The following is a 23,515-nucleotide window of genomic DNA, read 5'->3' on the forward strand; positions in this document are numbered from 1 at the left end:
ACCAGTTTAGAAAAGTATCCAATATTTTTATATAAATATCCAATATTTTTATATAATTAAACAAGACCAAAAACGACAAAAATCCACAATACTATATGTACAAAAAAGTATGAAGTTATCAAAATAAGTTTAAAACAAAGTTCCTCGACGTTGGTAGCTCTGCCAGGGGCTACCACGGCGTCGTGAACAACAAATCCAACAGTTGTGGCTGGTCGCAGGGTCGCGGGCCAGCTACGGTGGCGAGAAGCCAGCAAACAGTACCTGTGAGAAGTGCAGTGCGATGAGGCCCTTGAAGTCACTCGCATAGCAGGTCGTACTCCTCTCTGCTGGAATCAGGAGCACTGGCGTCAGCAGGCGTCGGGTGCTGCGGTGCAAAGTGCAACGGTGCGGCGGTGCGGCGTGTTGTACTCCCAGGCCACGGTGCGAGCAGTGGGTCGTGGCGGCGTCAGAGGGCGTCTTCGGTGAGACAAGGGTCGCAGTGCAAGATGAAGGCGGTGCTCGTCACGGTGCTAGCAGGTCACGGTGCAAGCAGCGGCGGCATCGTTGCTGAGCGCTGCCGTTGGCTGACGAGCGGGAGTTGATAGTGCCGGTGTCAGTGGGCCAAGGCTGCGGTGCGGGATGAGGGCGGTGCTTCGTGTGACTTACAAGCGGTGCCCTCGAACCACAGTGCAAGCAGCGGTGTTGAATTTGATGTGGAGCGGCAGCGTCGGGGAGGCCAAGGTGTCCTCGTGAAGCAAGGTAGTGCTGTGCCTACAGATCGCTGTGCGAGTAGCGGCTGAGTGGCAGCATCAACAGGCATTGTCGGTGAGACCAAGGTTGCGGTTAGGCATCGTGGTGGTGCTCTCTGCGGTGCCAAGGCTTTGGCGTGAAGCAAGGCTTTAGGGAGTGGCGGCGTCAACAGGTGTCGTCGGGGAGACCAAGGTTGCAGTGCGGCGTTGCGGCAGTGCCCTTGTCAGTGCCTTCTGCGGTGCCTTCAGAAAACGGAGTTGGCAGCAGCGTCATAGACATCGTCGAGTTGCTTTTCCTCTGATATAGCACAAAACACACAGTCCCCAGTGCTGCGGGCAGAAGAGCTTGAAGTCTTTGCTGTTCCTGAGACTTCTTGAACAGAGGGCAACTCTACCTCAAGCCCTTGGAGAGACTCACAAATTTGGTTGCAGAAAGTCCAGTCCAGGCCTTTCACTGCCCCAGACAGAAGCAGCCACAGCAGGTCAGCCCTGCAAGACACACAGCAAAGTGTAGCTAGTTCCTCCTCACAGCTTCTCCATCTCTTCTTCTTGGCAGTCTTCTAGATCCAGATGAGTTCTAAAGTTCAGGGGTCTAGGCCCCAGTATTTGCACACAAAAATCATTTGATCTTGCAGGCAGAGGGTGTGTGTGCCCAGCCAGAACCAGTTTGGCCTTCTCTGTTGTGATATCCTGGCAGATGGCATTGTCAGAGGCAGACCAGGCCCTTTGAGGTGCAAGGAAATCTCCTCCCCCTTCCCCCATCGCAGCCCTGCGTCTATTCAGCCCTTTCCTGACCCACCTTGACTATCTGGAGCCCCTCTGGTTCCCCACCCTCCTGACATCCAAAACCCAGACAGGCAATCCACATTCCAGCAGAGGCAAAGGGGATGACTGAGCAAGAAAATACCTACTATCTAAAAGTGGTATTTTCAAGCACAGAATGTAAAAAGCACCTTCACTAAAAGATGCATCTTTAGATTCTGAGTTCAGGCATATTATACTTAATCTTCCTACCTAAATCCCTGGGCCAGTTACGTTTATAAGATGTTATAAACAAACCTCCCATTCTCTCCTATGGGGAACTAGTGGCCTTGCAATAGTGACAAATTAATTTGGCTGCAATTCACTATCGGGACCTGCCACAAACACCCGGGCATGTCCCACCTTTCACATACACTGCACCCTGCCCACAAGGGTACCTTGGGCCTTCATTAGGGGTTGCCTGACATGTAAGAAAAGGGAAGGTTAGGGACTTGCAAGTGTGTGCACTGGCCAAGTCGACATGATAGTTTACAAACTGCGCGCAGACTCTGCAATGGCAGGTCTGAGCTACCTTTTCAGGGCTACTCACATGGGTGGCACAATCAGTGCTGCAGGTCCACGAGTAGCTTTGATTCATAGGCCTTGGCACATTCAGTGTACTTTACTAGGGAGTAACAAGTAAATCAATATCCAATTATGGAAACACCAATCCATAACACACTTTACACAGAGAGCGTCTGCACTTTACCACTGATCAGCAGTGCGAAAAGTGTGCAGAAACATTACACCAGCAAAACAGGGTCAAAACTGGGAGGTCAGAAAGCAAGAACTCAGGGGAAACACGACAAAAGGTACCAAGTCTAACACACCTCTTTAGGTTTGATTTTCAGGGGCAAGGAAGTTGAAAAATGAAAGCTTGCTCATGGGTGGTGTCGTAGGCTAGAACATCTAGTTAAGGAAGCACCACACACTAGATGTAATGTCTAAAGAATATCTGGATAAATTCACAAAACCACCCATCCCCATTAATGATCAACTTAAATTCTATAAGATGGAGTCAATGCAAGGAATGTTTTTCTGGGAGCACGAGACAAATCCCAACAACCAATAACCACTGGATTAACCACTACCCGTGGCTGTCTCAGCGGTGCTGCCTGGCATTAAGCGCTTCAATGCCTCATCAAGGGTAGTAAGCACTATATAAATGAAAGTATGTAATATCCTCAGGTTTCTACATATGTTCCTTTACACCTCTGTATATAGCTGCTCAGCCAGTGTGAGTATTCCGGGTAGAATGTTAGTGTGATTGACATGAATGGAATGCTTGGGTGCATGGTGTGAGTGTTGTGAGTTGGGAGATGGGGCTGAGCAGCTAGTAGGCTACTCCTGGTGGGGCTGCATGTTCCAGACCTCTCCCTCCTATTATCTTACTTATGGACTGAAAAAACTTACTACTTATCTCAGCTACGTCTGCCTCAGCTACTTTATTACCTGAACACGTGGACTAGCATACTACAAAGTATAATACAGTGCACATGTTCAGGATAGTAAATGCAAGAGTAGAAAGATGTGTGACAGAGCATAGAACCTCTAGCCTAAAAGCAAGGACAGAAGTGAGTCCAGGCTGTGCTTCTATAAGCTATGTGAGGAATCTTCTCAGCAAGGAATGTTACTCTTTGATGTAAGAAGTAGTTGGGGCTGTGAAGCTGGAGGTGCCTGTTGTTGCATCTTACCAATAGAGATATCTATCTTCACTTAAGCATTGGAGTGGATCTTTACATTGGCGACGAGTTAACCCAGTCTACTGAAGGAAGTGACTTGATTGGGTGCACCCAGGTCATTCGCGACTACCGCTCAGCCTTCCTCACCAATGAAGAGTTGGTCAGACAGTAGAGAATTCAAACCAAAGATATTTATTGAAAGTACACTCGAGTGGAGTCTGGTCTGACCAGCCTCCTTAGATTGCTGCAGAGGGACTGACTTCTACCAACAGGACAACGTATAATGTACATTTTCAGGATCACTAAAGACATGCCCAGACTGGACATTTCCAGTTGGTAGCTAGTGAACAATGGAGATACAGAAGGATGAGTTGCAATCCCAGGACCGGGTACATGTTATCTCAGAGCCAAGGTTACTCGGCCTGCACCCGCTGCTCTAAGGGTGGGAGCAGGCCTATCTAGCGAGAAAGGTATGCAATGACAAAAACAGTCTATTCATTAGCACCGCAAAGCTCAACCTTGGAGAAATAAGAAAAGAGATTATCGCAGCTGTTTTCCATTGAGGCAGACAAAGTGAGACAGAAATTAGTTTCGATCATGGCTCAAAATGGGGGCTTAATTTAAAGTGATGCCGCAAAAGCTAACTTTACACAGAGCAATGTACTGGCAGAATGAATGCATGACATTTACATTTCAACACAGCGCAGGGGGCAGACATCAAGAACAGCATCTCTCCACCCATGGATGAATTACTAAGGAAACTGGAAAATTCCTACTGGTACGTAAATTGTGCGTACTCTTACCCCTCCTGCTGTGCCTGCTTCTGTGCAAGGAACTACTCTGAGCTTTGTTCATGCTGTGCCTTGCATCTTGAAGAGCTACAATATATAGAGACTTGCTTGTGCTGTATTTTTAAAAGTACTGTGCCTTATGTTTCTACACCGTGTTGATCAGATACTGCAACTTACGTTGCTGCCTTGAGAGAACATTCATTAACATGTCGGTTTGGGGCATTAGGAGATTCCCTTATACGTGATCAAATAGTGAGGTGTGCCAACCATAAGAGGGTGCGCGAAATGTTACTTATTAAGGATCCTACATTAGAAGAGGCAATACAGATAGATAAGGGACTGAGCATACAGATTTATGGATAAAAGAAATGGACAAGTGTAGCAATACGATGGTGTCAAAAGATAAAGCTTCAAAGGGTCTGAAATTCATACATGTGTTGGGGAGAGTAAAACTGTGAAACATGCTGTGAGATTGCAAATTAAGCCTAATAACAAACCCAGTGAGGTTCCTCGCACTACCACTACTGCTCCGGGGACCGGAGCACATGTAATTAAATGCTATTGGTGTGGTGCTCCTGGTCACATTGCTTCTAGCACTAAGGGCCCCATTAGGATGGCGGGCGGATTGCCCCCGCCAGGCTGGCGGTAGCCACCGCCAGCCTGGAGGGGGAAATTCGCCCGCCATCCTTCCCTGTATTCCCCCCTGCCATATTAGAATGGCGGGGGGGACCACGGCGGAGCAAAACACCGCCCACCACTTTTCCGCCCCGGTCGCCTTGCGGCCGGGGCGGAAAACAAGTAACATGCAGGCGGTGTCTGTCAGACACCGCCCGCATTATTACAATGGGCATTTTACAATGCCTTTCCGTGGCGGCATTGCCGCCACGGAAAGGCATGCGGTGTTCACTCTGGGGGCCACCTGAGGGCCCCCAGAGTGAAGGCCAAAGGGGGGTGGCACACGGGGGGTACCTGTGGTACCCCCTGCATTTACATAATCAAAGCGGTAGGCACCGCACGGTGCCTGCCGCTTTGATTATGTAAATGCTGCACAGCGTTTTTAGTATTGTGGCGGGCGGAGCACAGAGCTCCGCCCGCCACAATACTAAAAATACAGGATGTGCCCGCCACAGTGGCGGGCACATCCTAATGCTGCGTGCGGGACTCCCGCCCTTAGGGCGGGCGGTCCCAATTTCCGATAGGATGGCGGGCGGGCAAAGCCCACCCGCCATCCTAATGGGGCCCTTAGTGTATGGCTAAGAATGTAATTTGTAGAGCATGTGGCAAGAGGGGACATCTTGCGAAAGTGTGTAGATCTAAAACTTAATTTGTGCAAGAAGTGGATGACACCTGTGAGAGCATTCATGAATTGATGCTGTGTGTGGATGTATGACATTACAACACATGCTTTTACCACGCATGCCTTTACAATGCGGTTTTTACAACGAAAACCTTTACAACGCATAGCGCTTTGGGGTGCTGGATAGTGAATAGTTTAATTTACTATTCCAACTCCAGTCCCCGTGGACACTAGGGAAGGTGTTGGATAGTAAATTAAACTTATTCCCTATCCTAGAGCGCCCCCCAGCGCAATGCGTTGTAATGGTTTGTGTTGTAAAAGTTGAGTGGTAAAGGCACTGCAAGGTAAAAGTTGAGTTGTAAATGATGTTTCCCGCTGTGTGTGGATGGCTCAGGTGTTCCTGAAGACGTATGCTGCAACCACAGTGGTTTGGATAGTAGTATTGCCAAAGAAAGTTCAGATACGTTGGAAAAGCCTCACTATACCATCATTTTGGATATGAATAATGTTAGATTGCTAGTTGATTCGGGCAGTTTCTATATGTTGCTATCCAAAGAAATGCATTCCAAGGTGTGGGGTGATATGAGTAATATAGAGTCTTGGGACAAGTCTGACATTAAATCTGTAGGTTACGGTGCGAAGACCATTGATAGCTTGGGCCTTAATTGGATGGTGATTCGTTTTGGTACAAAAAAAGTGTATGGTCGTGTATATTTGACAAGACAAGACTCTAATTTGCTGGGTTGGCACCATCAAAAGGGCCTAGGTATTGTGCTCAATCCTAATGCTACTGAGCCATTCATGTCTACTGTTGTGCACATTGTTGATGCCTATGAAACAACTGTGATGGAGAAGTTTCCCAAGGTTTTCTCTGATAATTTGGGGAAACTTAAGAACTTCTCTCATAACATTATTCTCAAGAAGAATGCGGTGCCTGTCGTACACAAAGTGAGAAACGTACCCCATCTAATGAGAGGTCCTCTCCAGGAGGAACTCAAGAAATTATTAGAGCAAGGAATTATTAAGCCTATTGAGGCCTCAGAATGGCTGGCGCCCATTGTGGTTGCGCCCAAGGATGGGGCAAGATTCGCTTTTGTGTTGACTTGCATGATTTGAATAAAAATATATGGGTAGATAGGCAGCCTCTGCCCAATATTTCCAAAATGCTGACAGCCATGGGCGGGGGAGTGATGTTTAGTGTGATTGATATGTCAGTGGCATATCACCAAATTAACCTGAATAAGGAATCCAGACACCTTACCTCGTTTGTTACACCACTGGGTGCATTTAGTTTCTGCAGAATGCCATTTGGTTTGGCATCTGCCTCAGCAGTGTTTCACAGGGTAATGCAACAGATTTTTGTTGGAATGAAAGATGTCCTCTGCTTTCAAGATGATGTGCTGGTTGTGGGTAAGGACAATGCACACCATGATAAAGTGATGAACAAAGTTCTGAAGTGAATGGGGAGTCTTGGATTGACTATGAAGAAGGAAAAATGGCAATTGACGAAGAATTGTGAAACGTATTTAGGGCATGAGATATCCGATGCAGGGATTAAGCCCAAGAAGAGTATTTTATCTGCCCTCAAGGATGCCCCTACTCCTCGTAATAAGGAACAGCTGAAATCTTTTCTAGGGCTGGCGGAATACTGTTCCGAATTTGTGAATGGTTTTACAGAAATTGTGGAACCGCTAAGGTTATTAATGAAGAATGGTGTGTATTTAAATGGGATGACATCTGTGTCAAGGCGTGAGGTAATTGGAATTTTTATGGTCAATTGTGTCCCCTACTATGTACCCCAACGGCTCCGTGTACGTGCTTCAAGTACATGTAATTTCCCTCCACAACCAGCTATGAAGACGCAAATACATTTGCGTCCAACGTTAACAAGTCCTCTTTCAGATCCACCATGAATGGATCGATAATTCAGTTCCTAAGTATGCCGTGCCACCGTCTTTACATGGTGCACTTTCACGTTTCCCTGGCTCTAGCGAGCTAGGCCCTGATTTCTGCCATCAAGCCCTTTCTGCCTTCTGCCTCTGAAAGCTGCAGCCTGGATCTGCATCCATGACCTCTACCTTACTCCCTGCGTGGCGAGTGGTGCCCGGCTCGGCCTGCTTGCCTGCCAAGACAGTATTCAGGCTTCAAGTTATCTGCTCCGCTCCTTGAAATACATTCCTGTCTAGAGATTTAGGTAAACACCTCCCCAGCTGCAGAGCAAAGGGCCCGGCCTTTCTGTCTCCGTGCAAGTAATTCATTGCTCCCGTTACCATGGTAGGCCCATGGCCCCTCGCATTACACGTAGACACGTAGTCACATATGCACGCACTAGCAGTCAGTATAGAATAGCCTCTATCCGAAGGACCTTTCATTCTAGATAATACAGTTCCTCAAACACAAGATATCAGATTTGATTTGGGTTTAGGTTGTTCTGACACGCCAGACTTCTGTCTCCCTGTATAGTGCTAAATGTCAAGTCCCCTTCACCCTCCAGTTTCACGTCAATCACACGTCATGTTGCCTGCGCGCGCATCCAGCCCAATATTTCTGCTGACACTGCAGGATTTTTCTATGAATCCACCCACCTGTGACACTTTCATGTGACGTTTCTAGCACACACCTCCGTGTACGCCCTCGTGCACGCCTTCTGTTACGCACATGTGTTCTTACCTTGTTTCTTTCAGCTGTTACGCCTTCTGTATCCATCACCATTGTATGCATTTACTATATATATTGTGCACTGTTAATAAAGTGTCGTCTATCCCTTCCTGAACCCTCGCGGTGATGGAACATGATACCATGGTTCGAACCATTCCATTACATGGAATAAAACCCTTATAAACTCAGATGCCACGGACTCTGCCTCTCATTTGATTGAGCTATTTTATTGACCTTATACCGCATAGAAATTCAGTATACGGTAAATATTTATTTACCACATAAATTTGGCGCCCGAACAGGGACCCCTCCCCCACCTTACACGCCGGCGATGCGTCGCAGGCCTTGCCGCCTGCCACAGCCGTGACGGACAACTACGCGTACCCGCAGGATTTCCTGTATCTCCCTCAGGCCTACGGAGGTGACGGAGACTGCGATCGACATCCAGACGAGGCGGTGAGGAGTGCGGAGGATCCCGACCAGAGCCCAGCCGAGAGAGCAAGGTCCGAGGTGTCTAGAGGCCCACCAGTTCCGAAGTACCTACGTCACGTGTCGAGTCCAGTCCAGTCCAGTTCAGCCGAGTCGAGTTTCCGAGTCCTTCCGTTCTGTGCTTCCCAGTGAGTACCGTTGCTGGGGACGCATCTAGACGGGTGCATTAATTTGCGTCCGGTCAAGACGGGTTTGGGTACACAGACCCGGTCTGCACTGTTTTAGCAGTGTATCTGTACTGTTTAGCAGTATATCCAGTATCCAGTTATCTAGTTATTGTTCGTTCTGAAATGTTTAAATGTGTTTTAATGTCGTGGTACGAATGATTGTTTGATCTTCATTACTGTGTTTATTGTATTAGTTGTGTCCAAGTCCGAGTAAGTATCAAGTATCAAGTATCAAGGTTCAGAATGCCACTGTTTACTAAACTACGTCAGATAGGAACTAGGAAAGGGATACTCGAGGAAGCTGTTCCCATCCCACCCAGGGACACTCCCGGATATTTTATGTACCACAAGCACGGCTTAGATGCCGTATTATATCTCGACTTATGGGTGGATTACACTAAAGACTTAACAGAGAATCAGAGATGGCCCGTTACAGGGACATGGGATGCCGAGTGCATCATGAGAGTAGAGGAAGCGTTGTGTAAAAAGAAAGCCAGACAGTCACAGAAAGATGCCATTGAACTATGGCATAAAGAATCACATAGACGGACAGAGAAAGCACTCAGAAAAGCAGAGAAAAGTAGAGAGGATTCTGAAAAAGCCAAAGAAAAAGAACTACTAGAAGAAGGAGAACGAGTTAGAATGGAACAACACGATAGACGGAGTAATGCTATTTTGACAGGATTGTATCCAGTCCTGGCCGAGGGCCTGCCCAAGGCGACCCCGGAAACACCGAAAAATCTGCCCCCTCCATTGGTTCCGACTAAATTACATCATAAGACCGCAGCAGACATTTTTCTTTCTTCCTATTTAGACGACGTAGCTCCCGCATATACCAATGTACCCGTCCCACCTGCACCTGTACTACCCGCTGATCGTCTGCCCCCAGGTCCGCAACAGCAGACCCCTCCCGCATCATTTCCCGCACCTGCTAATACTTCCCCTATTGTTCATCCTGGTATTCACCCGCTTAACCCCTTTGGGTCTGGCGCTGCCCAGGGCCCGACTCCGTTACAAGTACCGACCCTACAGCCTGGTTATGCTCAAACTTCCGCATCAGGAGGTGCCGGGGGAGGTTACCGTACCCCGCCACCTACACAGCGATTGACAATAAGAGACTTAGCTGCACAACATACCCCGAAAGGGGCCCCTTTAGAAAAGCTTAAAGAATATCTTACAGACTGTAGATATGATCCCGTTCCAGGCAAGCAAGGGCCCATGATGTTAGCCTCAATACGTTTAAGACGTGCTGCAAATTTTTTAGTTTTATTGCCAGGAATGCCAGATTATCTAGACAGGATATATCGTTTTGTTCAGACTGGGGAGGGTCCTGAATGTATTCACGAGGCCATGGCATATCAGAAAGTAGACACTCAAAGTATGATATTAAGATTCCTCATAAACTGTTTTATAAGAGAACGAGATCGGCCTGGTGTAAATAAAGAAGAGATGGAGGTACTAAATACATGGGGTCAGAATATAGCAGACGGAAAACATGATAAACAGAAATGTATAGAGGCCATGTACAGAAAGGTCCGTAAAGAAATAGTAGTAATGCATGAAAGAGAGAAGGATGCAAGGGAAGCAGAAACAGACAAGAATAAATCCTCAGAGGAGGATGAGCCAGAAGATACAGGTATGGTGGCCTATGTAGGTAAGGGTGGACCCTTTAATAAAAGGTTACGCCCAGAAAGCAAGAGACTTCTTCACTCTGCTATGTCAAACCCGAGGACTCCTGAACATCTATTTCAGGCTACCGATAAAGTACTTCAAGAACGAATGGGGTACCATGTACTCAATTCCATGGATGAACAAGAATTAGCCAGGTCAGCAGTACAATGGGCTGACAATTCCGATAGATATAATGATGACGCAGTAGCGCAAACCTTTTTGAATCTATCCCCAGACGAACAGCGACTAGCTGGTATGTACATGATACAACACCTCCTTACGTTGTATAAGAGCCAACATTCTGATCCAGGTCCCCTACCTGATGTACTAGTGGAGTTACTAATGAATAAATGGAGAGGCCTAGGTACCGATTTAATTAAAGTAATTTTAGAACATCGACACAGATATAGTGCTTTCCTGAATCCACAGTTTGTTTCAGCTCCACCGCCAGAAAGGAAAATGTTTTACATAGACAGACAGAATCCCTTGCGAGAAGTACACCCGATCAGGAAGCCGGATAACACACTAGAACGTGTATTCGTGTACACGCCCATAACTAAAATGGAATTGTTAGAAATGAAGAAAATAGTGCCTAGTCATGATAAAGACCCAGCAGGTTTCCACCGTGAAATAAAAGACATGTTACTCATGGGAGATTACACCTATCCCGACATTATGAAAATATTGAAAGTGTTATTGCCTGCCGGTATTTACGAGAAGCTCAAAGAAAAAGAATGGGAGGTGGGAGACCAAAAGATTGATTGGGCTGCATTAGAAACTGAAGAGACAGGTCGAACCCCAGGGTTGGGTCTTGGGGATAAAACTAAAGCATTACCAGGATTGTTAGTACAGGTTTTGCCACGTTTGTTAGCAACTAAAAAGGAAGACTGGGATGCAATCTCAGCCTGCAAACAGAAACCCGATGAAGACACTAGTGATTTTTATTCCCGATTTGAGAAATGTTTTATTATTAATAGTGGCCTGAAAGCAAGTAGCGAGTCATACCCGCATCTTTTTGTAAGCAAATTAGTCGAGAATTCTCTGCCCCAAGTTAAGAATCGTGTATTGAAAGTCGAGAGCACATGGCAAGCAAACACGCCTTCAAAAATGTTACAGATGTTACAGTACCACCAGAACAGAATTAGGGAAGAACATGATCACGAACAAAGACGTATGAAAGACACGAAAATGAAAATGCTAGTTGCTCAGTCAGTTCCAGCTGACGGTCAGAAAAAGGGTATGACACAGTCCAATAATTCGGCAGCTCCTGTTAAAGGGACATGCAACTATTGTAAACAGCCAGGTCACTATGTAAATGATTGTGCAGTTTTGAAACACAATATAGCCACAGGTAAAACTAAAGAGAGACCGCGTCCTCCTAGACAGGACCAGGTCCAACAACACGTTCCACAGAATGTACAGCCTATGCAAGCTCCACAACAGACAATACAGACCGTAGCGGTACCACAGCCACAACCGATTGCCGCAACACAACATGCAACGCAGCAGATGTACCAATATGCACAATCCGACTATCCCGATTATCAGCGATACACATGAAACAGCCTAGAGAGGGAGGTTGGCTTGCCTCTTATTGAGGTTCCTGTAGATCAAGAGGGTCCTTACGTACATAGTCAGGTATTAGGAAAGGATAGAAAGTTTTTGATTGACACAGGGGCAAGCAGAACGACAATCAGTCACGACGAGGTTCCAGGGGCACCCCTCTCAGGCTCACAGAATGTTTCCCTTGGATTTTCAGGAAAGCCTATTGTTAATGAAGTTTCAAAACCAGTTCCCCTTGCAGTTGGTCCATTGTCACGTACTACAGATTTGTTGCTCACGAACTCATGTCCAGAAAACTTGTTAGGTATCAAGACGCTGAAAGCTCTAGGAGCTGTAATTTGTTGTTCTCCGGAAGGAGTAAGACTGTTTCTGCGTGACTTTAAGGGTCACTATGTGTTGAGAGATATTGATTCCAGATTACAGAATGTTCCTGCACATTTATGGGCACAAGGCCCCACTGATGTAGGTTGTATGCACATTACACCATATCGAGTTACACTCAAACAAGGAGTGGTACTACCACGAATCCGACAATACAAGTTACCCCCTGATGCTGTAGTGGCTTTACTGAAAATAATTGACGAGCTCATTGCACAAGGAGTGGTTGTAGAAACCGACTCCAACGTTTGTAATTCCCCTATCATTCCGATTCTTAAACGCACTGATCCGAATGCACCTCCAGTTTATCGATTGGTGATCGATTTGCGAGAATTGAATAAATGCATTGTACCACAGTACCCTGTGGTTCCAGACATCTCTTCTTTATTGACAGCTATTGATTCAGAGGCAACGTTCTTTACAGTGATTGATCTGAAGAACGCCTTCTTTAGGGTCCCCATTGATCCGGAAAGCCAATATCTTTTCGGATTCTGTTTAAATGGCCGTAGCTTCAAATTTGCACGTGCACCTCAAGGATTCACAGAAAGCCCCAGTATCTACAGCCAAGCATTGAAAAGACAACTTGATAGTATTCACATGCCTGCTAACACTGCCCTACTCCAGTACGTCGATGATCTATTGATCACCGCCCGAAGTGAACCAGAATGTGAACAAGCATCACTGACAGTCTTGTATTTCCTGGCTGACAAGGGACACAAAGTGTCTCCTTCGAAGCTGCAATTCTGTGTTCAGCAAGTGGTGTACCTTGGGCACTTGCTGTCCAAGAGGGGGAGACAGCTAACACCTGACCGCATCCAGTTAATTGTAAACATGTCACAACCCAAGACACAAAAGGAGGTACGGGCCTTTATAGGCCTCACTTCTTACTGTAGACAATGGATCCCTCAGTACGCATTTCTAGCCAAGCCACTCATACAGTTGACAACTCAGGAGGCAGCGACATCGACTGTCCTCCTTTGGACTCAGGAACATACACAAGCTTTTGACGAATTAAAGAAAGCCTTATGTCAAGCACCAGTTTTAGCAACACCATGTTACAGTAAACCCTTTACACTTTTTGTCACAGAACGCGAAGGTACTGCATTGTCAGTACTCACCCAGGATCAAGCAGGTTCACATAAACCGTGTGCTTATTTTTCTAGTACATTAGATCCAGTAGCCCAGGCGCTGCCTGCGTGCTTGAAATCTGTAGCAGCAACAGCTCTAGCAATTAGACAAAGCGATTCCATAGTGTTAGGACATCAATTGACAGTACAAGTTCCACATTCCGTGGAAGTTCTTTTAAACAGAACACAGACTCAGCACTTGACTATAGCACGACTGACAGGTTATGAATTGACATTGTTTCAGCCACACATAGAAATCAGACGTTGCAATACATTGAATCCTGCTACACTTTTGCCATTAAGTGAGACAGACCCTTTGGCACATGATTGTGTTGAAGTCATTACCATTACGACGAAACCCAGACAAGACTTGACAGACATCGCATTACCAGATCCAGACCTGACACTTTATGTGGATGGTTCATGTATGAGAACAAGTACAGGAGAGTTAGTGGCCGCATATGCAGTAACGACAGGAACTGAAGTCATAGAAACACATCGTATTGACACCCTGTCAGCCCAAGCAGCAGAGCTCATTGCTCTGACTCAAGCCTGTATGCAAGCAAAGAACAAGAGAGTTAACATATACACAGATTCACGTTATGCATTCGGAGTCGTACACGACTTCGGTGTCCTCTGGCAAGAAAGAGGTTTTTTAACTTCTCACGGTGCCAAAATCCAGCACGGTCCCCTCATTCAAGCTTTGTTAGAAGCAATACATTTGCCTACAGCCATAGCCATCATGAAGTGCAAAGCCCATACGAAAGTTACAGATACCATTTCCCAGGGTAATGACCTGGCAGATCGAACAGCCAAGCATACAGCTCAGACTCATACTCACACAACTGATATGACAAAGACAGTAGTCCCGACACCGACACATTGCATGACAGTTAGGGATCCCACCCTAGATGTAATTGACATACAGACACATGCTACACCAGACGAAATCAAGAAATGGACTGAACTAGGAGGGATACAGACAGAACAAGGATGGGTGACGAAAGGAAAAGCCACATGGTTTCTCCCTGACTCCATGGTTCAAGTTATCATTAACACAGCACATAGTCCTGCACATTTAGGAGAAAAAGCCATGTTAGACAGTATTCAAAACCTTTGGTTCAATAAGCATTTACGAGCAGCAGCAAAACAGAAAGTGCGTACCTGCATGATCTGTTGTCAGTTTAACCCAGGTAAAGGCATTCCCGTAGAGCAAGGTGGATTTCATCCTCCCGATCACCCTTTTGAAGTCCTCCAGATGGATTATATCCAGATGGAACATTGTCAAGGATTCAAGTATGTCCTCGTAGTTGTATGTGCACTCTCCCGATGGACAGAAGCATATCCAGTCCCAGATTACACTGCTCCGACCACTGCCAAGCAGCTGGTATGTGAATTCTTCCCACGGTATGGTTTGCCCCGTATCGTGTACTCAGATAATGGTCAGCCATTCTCGTCCGAGCTCATGAAGCAGGTATCACTCCTGCTAGGTTATCAGTGGAAGTTCCACTGTGTCCGACATCCCGAGGCAGCAGGTCTCGTGGAACGACACAATCAGACCCTGAAAACACGTCTCGTAAAGAGAAAGGCGTAGATTGGATAGTAGCTTTACCAGTTGCTCTTTTTTATATGAGAATGATAGCACATTCTAGGACAGGGCTATCCCCGTACGAGGTGGTCTTTGGTAGGCCGCCGAATATGTGGGGGACGCCTCTGCCTCGTAAGATCACAGATGTTGACTGTAATATGCGGACAGATTACCTTGCCTCCTTGATGTCTGCACTACAATCATGTCGTTCACAGGTAGCTGCAGCCTTTCCCGACAACACCGAGGTGAAGCCACACGAGATCGTCCCTGGAGACCTGGTCTTTATCCGGAATTTCGATAGGAGGAGTCCGCTGGAACCCCGCTGGCAGGAGCCGAAGCTTGTTTTATTAACCACAAGGACAGCAGTGAAAGTGGAGGGCCGCAAGGGCTGGCTCCACTCGAGTCACATCAAGAAATGCCATGGACTGCCGCCAAAAATAGACTCCCAGCCCTGCCCCATTCCAGAGACTGATACTAAACTCCCCCTGGTAGAGAAAACTCCTTCTCAAGAATTTCGTATGAAATTGAGGTCTAGCAAGTCAGACAGTTTAATTGTTTAAGTCCTCCCCTAGGTGAAGCGGTTAGACAGGTTCCTGACATGTACAAGTTAGACCCCAATAGAGAGAGAGATAGACAGAAACAGATCAAGAAACGAAAATATTGTAAATCTCTCCGCAGCCACTGCATTGTGACATTATTGATTATGTTTTTCCTGAGTCTTATAATTATTGCTACAAGTTTATTGTTACACATGTACTTTCCTATCTCAGTACGTGCACATTCTTCCTCAAATGACACTGTCGAGCATACTTTCAGTGAATTGCCTCCTCACGAGTTATCTTACCGACTTGCGCTGCGCAACAATACTTTCATCAGTATGTTACATCATTCCCATCAGACCAGCAATGCTACCAATTGTTGGATATGTGGCCGACTCCCTCCCTATCAGAAGTATAAGGGAGTTCTGCCCCTCTTTCCGTACCCGTTTACACACAACGGTTCCTGTGGTGCATGGTTTAGTTTAATAAATTCTTTAAATTCTGATTCCATAGTTTACCAGGGCAATTGGGTATGGGGGAATCTGAACACAGTTATGCATAACGCATGTTTCCCTGACAAGGAGGGTCTTCCGCAAAGGACAGGGACCGATCTAGAAAACGAAGTATATGGATTAGGTAATTTTACACTTAACCTCATGATTCTGAATGTCCAGTCCGATACAAAACCAGACTTACCCGCTATGTCAGTATTACCAGTCAAAGGTGAATTATGTGTCAGAAAGAATGGTTCAGTACACCTAGGTCATAGTGAATGTACTACTGTGATCAAATTCAGTGATAAAGGCAAGTCTACATTCAAAGCTTCCCGTCATTCCTATTTCATTTGTGGTTATACAGCTTATATACGCTTACCTCTAGATTGGGATGGTACTTGTTACATTGCATTCCTTCTGCCACCCGTTTTCCTAGCCCCACCTGATTATCATAGGGACTCCCATCTAGTACACAGTAGATCCAAGAGAGATCTCCCGATTGTCGACTATACTGAAACAGCATGGGAGCAATACACAGACTTCAATAAAGGTTTCTTTCCCTATTTAGGTACTGTCTCGAATAGTAAATTGATACGTAAATTAACCAGAACCCTTGAAGCAGTAGTAAATGAGACTACTTCCGCCTTAGGCAACCTAACAGAGGAACAGTCTGCTATGAGACTTGTTGTTCTTCAAAATCGTCTTGTTCTTGACGTCATCCTGGCCGATAGGGGCGGAGCTTGTAGAGTCATCGGATCTAGTTGCTGTGTTTTCATTCCAGAAAACGCACCATCAGTATATAGAGCCATAACCCGTCTCCACAAGATTGCAAGTCAGATACACCAGAATCCAGGCACCTGGACTTGGTCCGGTTGGCTCTGGAGCATGTTATCAGCCTGGGGATGGAAAGTCCTATCCTTCCTCGGAATAGCCCTTCTCATAGTATTCAGTTGTTGTCTATGTTTACAGTGTGGGCCAGCGATTTGCGGCTTGTGCGCCACATCATGCATTCCCCATCCAAGTTCACGTTCTAAATCCCGCCTGAAAAAGGAAGAGCAAATGATGTTATATGAACAGATTGATGATTGATGGACTAATGAAGATTGATATATCATGAAGGGTCCGTAGGGGACAAGGAGGGAATGAGGTAATTGGAATTTTTATGGTCAATTGTGTACCCTACTATGTACCCCAACGGCTCCGTGTACGTGCTTCAAGTACATGTAATTTCCCTCCACAACCAGCTATGAAGACGCAAATACATTTGCGTCCAACGTTAACAAGTCCTCTTTCAGATCCACCATGAATGGATCGATAATTCAGTTCCTAAGTATGCCGTGCCACCGTCTTTACATGGTGCACTTTCACGTTTCCCTGGCTCTAGCGAGCTAGGCCCTGATTTCTGCCATCAAGCCCTTTCTGCCTTCTGCCTCTGAAAGCTGCAGCCTGGATCTGCATCCATGACCTCTACCTTACTCCCTGCGTGGCGAGTGGTGCCCGGCTCGGCCTGCTTGCCTGCCAAGACAGTATTCAGCCTTCAAGTTATCTGCTCCGCTCCTCGAAATACATTCCTGTCTAGAGATTTAGGTAAACACCTCCCCAGCTGCAGAGCAAAGGGCCCGGCCTTTCTGTCTCCGTGCAAGTAATTCATTGCTCCCGTTACCATGGTAGGCCCATGGCCCTTCGCATTACACGTAGACACGTAGTCACATATGCACGCACTAGCAGTCAGTATAGAATAGCCTCTATCCGAAGGACCTTTCCTTCTAGATAATACAGTTCCTCAAACACAAGATATCAGATATGATTTGGGTTTAGGTTGTTCTGACACGCCAGACTTCTGTCTCCCCGTATAGTGCTAAATGTCAAGTCCCCTTCACCCTCCAGTTTCACGTCAATCACACGTCATGTTGCCTGCGCGCGCATCCAGCCCAATATTTCTGCTGACACTGCAGGATTTTTCTATGAATCCACCCACCTGTGACACTTTCATGTGACGTTTCTAGCACACACCTCCGTGTACGCCCTCGTGCACGCCTTCTGTTACGCACATGTGTTCTTATCTCGTTTCTTTCAGCTGTTACGCCTTCTGTATCCATCACCATTGTATGCATTTACTATATATATTGTGCACTGTTAATAAAGTGTCGTCTATCCCTTCCTGAACCCTCGCGGTGATGGAACATGATACCATGGTTCGAACCATTCCATTACATGGAATAAAACCCTTATAAACTCAGATGCCACGGACTCTGCCTCTCATTTGATTGAGCTATTTTATTGACCTTATACCGCATAGAAATTCAGTATACGGTAAATATTTATTTACCACAGGCGTTCAATAGTGTAAAGGCCTGTATTCTCCATACACTCACTCTTGGACATTTCAATGTCAAAGCTAAGACTTTCATTACCAATGATGCCAGTGCTGTGGGAATTGGTGCTGTTCTGAACCAAGTGTATGACGGAGAGGAAAAGATTATCAGGTTGGCATCTAGAATACTTCAAGGGGCAGAAATATCATATTCTGTAATTGAAAAGGAGGCCCTGGCGTGCTGTTGGGGTATTAATCACTTTAGATATTTTGTGTGGGGGTTACCTTTTAAAGTTTGCAAGGACCAAAAGCCCCATGGAAAGAGTGTTCATAAATGAAGGGATTCCTAAGATCCTTGTATCCGACAATGGAGTTCAATTAGTATCGAAGATAATGCAAGTATTTCCGTGCAAGTTGGGAGTCAAACATGAAAAAGTTGCCATGTTCAGATGTCAGGCAAACGGCTTGGTTGAAAGAATTAACCGCTTAATAATGGATAACATTCAACTTTCGATCTCCAATGGTTTATCATGGTCTGAGGAACTCAAGAAATGTATGTGGTCATATAGAGTGATGTCTCATTCAGTGACTGGGGTGTCACCATTTGTCTCTCTCAAGGGGCGTGAGCCTGGCTTGAAAGAAGTCCTGTATTGCTTAAAAGTAGGGATTGTGTATGGGTTGATCGTGCTGCTGTGGAGAGTGATGTTGCGAAGCAGCAATTGGCTGCTACAAACTCATACAATGTCATGAAGGGTATCAAAGACCCTGATATAAAGAAGTTCCTGATATAAAGGAAGGTGACTGGGTTGCGGCACAACGAGGAGGAGTTGTCATCAAAGGGGAAAGCAAATTTTCTATACCTATGCAAGTGAGAGCTGTGAAGAAGAATATTCTTCTTTTAAGTGATGGCTCAGCTTGGAGTGCTGGAAATTTTGGTAAATGTCATGATCCTCAGCCAATTCTTTATGATGAATGTTTCTGTGCTTCGCCTCACTTCATTGCTAATTTATTTTGCATTGTTTAGAGGGATATTTTGTGGGAAATGTTTGTTACTGTATATAGGGGGGAATCTGTGTGGAGTCTTCTCAATGGAAGTGGAATGTAAGGCTTGTTGCCAGGATGGAATGTCACTCTTTGAAGTAAGAAGTAGTTGGGGCTGTGAAGCTGGAGGAGAGAGTTGGAGGTACCTGTCATTGCATCTTACCAATAAAGATATCTATCTTCACTTACTGCGTTGGAGTGGATCTTTACACTATGTTATTATGTTATGTTTTGCTGTGCTACTAATACATTCTGTTATCATCTACTTTGTAATGTTATAATGCATGGGACCCTGTAATCCCTGTATAAAAGCCTATCTTTAATTTCGTAATTACATCCAACTTGTTACATACATAGATGCCTGTAATAAGAAATGATATAGCCGCTCAACTGCAATAACTTATTACAGAGTTCTGAAATCACAATGCCTGCTGCCAGAGCCAACAGACAGGGGAAATACAGGTCACAGAAAATAATTAAAGCCACTGTTTTTCTTTCTTCTTTCCTCGGCCCTATTTTGCAAGATGAACAGTGATAAGCATAATGGAGAACGCAGTGTTTTTCAATGATTTAGGTAATTATAGCAAAGAGAATTTCTGCATGTTTCTATGAATTCTGAGCTATTGCCATTTGAAGTTTCACCTAAGGCATGCACTGTGTCTTGTGATATATATTCTTTTGGGGGCACAATCTAAATATCGATTCCTAAATATCAACCTACAAAAATATCGAGTTGGAAATATCGAAGGTACAGAATATCGTTGGACAGAATATCGACCCTAAGGTAAGTAATATCCATTTTTTTTATCGATGTAAGTAATATCGAAGTTAGTAATATCAATATCAAATATATTGATGTTACTAATCTTATCTTGATGTTACTAATATCAATATTTGTATTATTGTTATGTATTTTATTATGTATTTAATAAGTATGTGTTATATGTTTTTTGTTAAGTATTTTACTTGTTTTAAATTATATGTGTACTATTTTTATATATTAATAATGTTATTTTTCAGTCAATTTTATGTTTTAGTACCGGAGTGGTTTGTGGGTTTATAGGGGAATAGGGTGGGAAGTAATTTCAATATACTAAATTAATTATTTATTTTTAAGAATTATAAATTAATTTAAATATATTTTTGCATTTAAGTTCTGTAGCAGGTTGTGGGTTTATAAGGGAAGTGGGTGGGAAGTAATTTAAAAGTAATGATTTATTTTTATTTATTGGTATTGATGATTATTTTATTTTTAACTAATTATTAATTGTCAATTAATTATTTTTATTGGTAATACATTTTTTAATTGGTAATTAATGGGTTTTTTTTCAAAACCAATTTTATTGAGCAAATGAGCAGTGAGAACGTGGCGTCCCCATGACCGGAGATCACCACAACATTATCAGTACAGCAAATCACAGAGGCAGCAAGTGATGAGACACACCCAAGAAGAGGCTCATTATGTAGACCCCCCCAGGTACCCACCCTATCCCACAACTCGGACCCCCCCAACCCCAAAACTCCCCCCCACCCCCCAGCCCCCCCTACCACATGTGTATATAAAGCAATAGAATAAAATGTGCAGGTGTAGTGCAACCAGAGCCTAGCTGCGTTCAGGCCAACAATGTCACTGTAGTCAAATGTCCTCCTCTTGCTCCGCCGGGGGATCCCAAGACAGGCCTTGGTAGTCGGCCAACCGCTTCCATATCTTGTAGTGTTTGCGCGGGCAGCCCCTCGCCTCAAAGATCGGCCTCTCCAGACCCATGAAATAATCTAGCCCAGCCTTCCATGCAGACAGGGGGGGGGGCCCTCACCGCCTTCCATGCCCGGGCCAAATCCCGCTTAGCCACGACAAGCCCCAAAAGTAACAAGTGGCGCTTATATATGTTTCCCCCACCCCCTCCATGATGTGCAATAATCCTAGTCGGTGAGTACGGGGAAGGTCCCAGCCCAGGACCTCGGACAGACAACTCCACACACCCCTCCAGAACCCAGTCAGCCGGCCGCACGTCCACACAGTGTGCATCAGGGACCCAGGCACTGCCCCACACCGCAAGCATTCCGAGGATGCAATCAACCCAGCCTTCCACAGCCGTTCACGCGTATAGTAGGCACGATGCAAGTATTTAAATTGGATGAGTCTGATCCGGACAGCAATGGCGGTTCCACGTGGGGATTCCAGCGCCTCCCTCCAATCGTCCTCGTCGAGAGGGCCGATGTCCACCTCCCACGCCGCCCGAAGAGAGTGCAGGGTAGAGGAGCAGTGGATGGCCAACGTCTGATATATCCTGGAAACCTTTCTGTCCCCCAGATCCCCCATAAACACCTTAGCCTCCACCGGGCTGAACTCCGGCAGGGAATCCAGACCGGCGATGCTCGGGGTGAGGGCATGTCGCAGCTGCAGGTAGCGGAAGAACTGGGACTGAGGCATTTGGAACTCCGCGCGGAGTTCTTCAAAGGATTTGAGGGTAGTGCCGGACATGACCTGGCCCAGTTGCGTAACACCTATGGCTTCACAGCCCTCAAAGCCGGACAGGGCCGCCAGCTCCGGGAGCAGACCATTATGCCAAAGTGGAGTCTCGGCCGTCAATTTGCCCCACCAGCCCATGCGGCGCAGGGTCTGCCGCCACACAGCAAAGACTATTCTGGTAACCGATGGCAGCACACGGCGCAGGCGAGGCGAATATAGAATGGTGTGAAGCGTGTGATCACCCATGAGCGATCGTTCCAGGGAGTACGCCGGATCCCCTCTATCGCCGTACCACCAGTCATTAAGAACCAGTATTTGGGAGGCCTGGTAGTAGGAGAGGAGGTCCGAGGTGGCCAGGCCACCACAGTACGTAGACAAAAAGCAGGTAATTAATGTTTTTAATTGGTAATTAATGTTTTAATTGGCAATTCATTTTTTAATTGTAATTAATTTGTATAAATTGGAAATTATTTTTAATTAATTGGTAATTAATGTTTCATAAAAAGTATGTTTTGGTATGAAAAATAATTTTATTGTTTAATATATTCTAATTGTTAATTAATTTTGAATAATTAATACGTTTTTGTAGTGAAAAATAGTTTCTCGTTCAATATTTATTATTTGGTAACTAATATTTATTAATGAATATTTATTGATATTTATTGTTAATTTATTGTTAATTAATTATTGAATAGTAATCATGTGTTTTATAATTATTAATGGGTATTTGTAAGTATATGATGTAGAGTTATTTAAAAATTAAATTATTAATTATTTTAAGTACAAAAATTATTTATCAGTATGTCATATTTAACTTCTATGCTATCCAACACTTTCCTGACTCTTGCACTCTCTGGAGTGGGAATAGTAATTTTTACCCCTCCGCTATCCAACGCTTTCCCTACTGTTGCACTATCTGGAGTGGGAATAGTAATTTTTACCCCTCCTCTATCCAACGCTTTCCCTACTGTTGCACTAACTAGAGTGGGAATATAATTTCTTTCCCCTACGCTATCCAACGCTTTCCCTACTGTTGCACTCTCTGGAGTGGGAATAGTAATTTTTACCCCTTCGCTATCCAACGCTTTCCCTACTGTTGCACACTCTGGGGTGGGAATAGTAATTTTTACCCCTACGCTATCCAACGCTTTCTCTACTGTTGCACTCTCTGGAGTTGGAATAGTAATTTTTTTACTGCTACGCTATCCAACGCTTTCCGTACAGTTGCAGTCTCTGGAGTTGGAATAGTAATTTTTATCCCTACGCTATCCAACGTTTTCCATACTGTTTCACTCTCTGGAGTTTGAATAGTAGGTTGGCTTCATTGTCACTCTCAGTTTCTTGGTTCTTGGTCAGCTGCTGTAGGTTTCCTTCCTCTCCGTGTGTTTGTCCTTCCCCTAGAGCGTGAACGCATTACTTGTGTCCTTCCACTGCTTATTTGTTTTGGAGCTAATATTTACTTTGTGCTCCAGCTCTCTACCAGAGTGCATCTTTTTCAGATGTCTTTCCCATGTCTTACACCCCCCACCCTGTTTCTACCACGGCTGCCCTCCATTGCCTGTGTAAGCCCTCCACCCGCCGTCCCTTCGTTGTCCATGTTGTCCCTCACACCCACTTTACCCACACTCTCTCCCCACTGTCATTTTGCCCCTGCAACGCACCCTCTCTCACTTGTCCATGTTTCCCCTCACACCTGTTTAACAAGAAAGAGGAGGGA

Source organism: Lissotriton vulgaris, chromosome 1_2 (genome assembly GCF_964263255.1).
Source record: "Lissotriton vulgaris chromosome 1_2, aLisVul1.2, whole genome shotgun sequence".
Taxonomy (NCBI): domain Eukaryota; kingdom Metazoa; phylum Chordata; class Amphibia; order Caudata; family Salamandridae; genus Lissotriton; species Lissotriton vulgaris.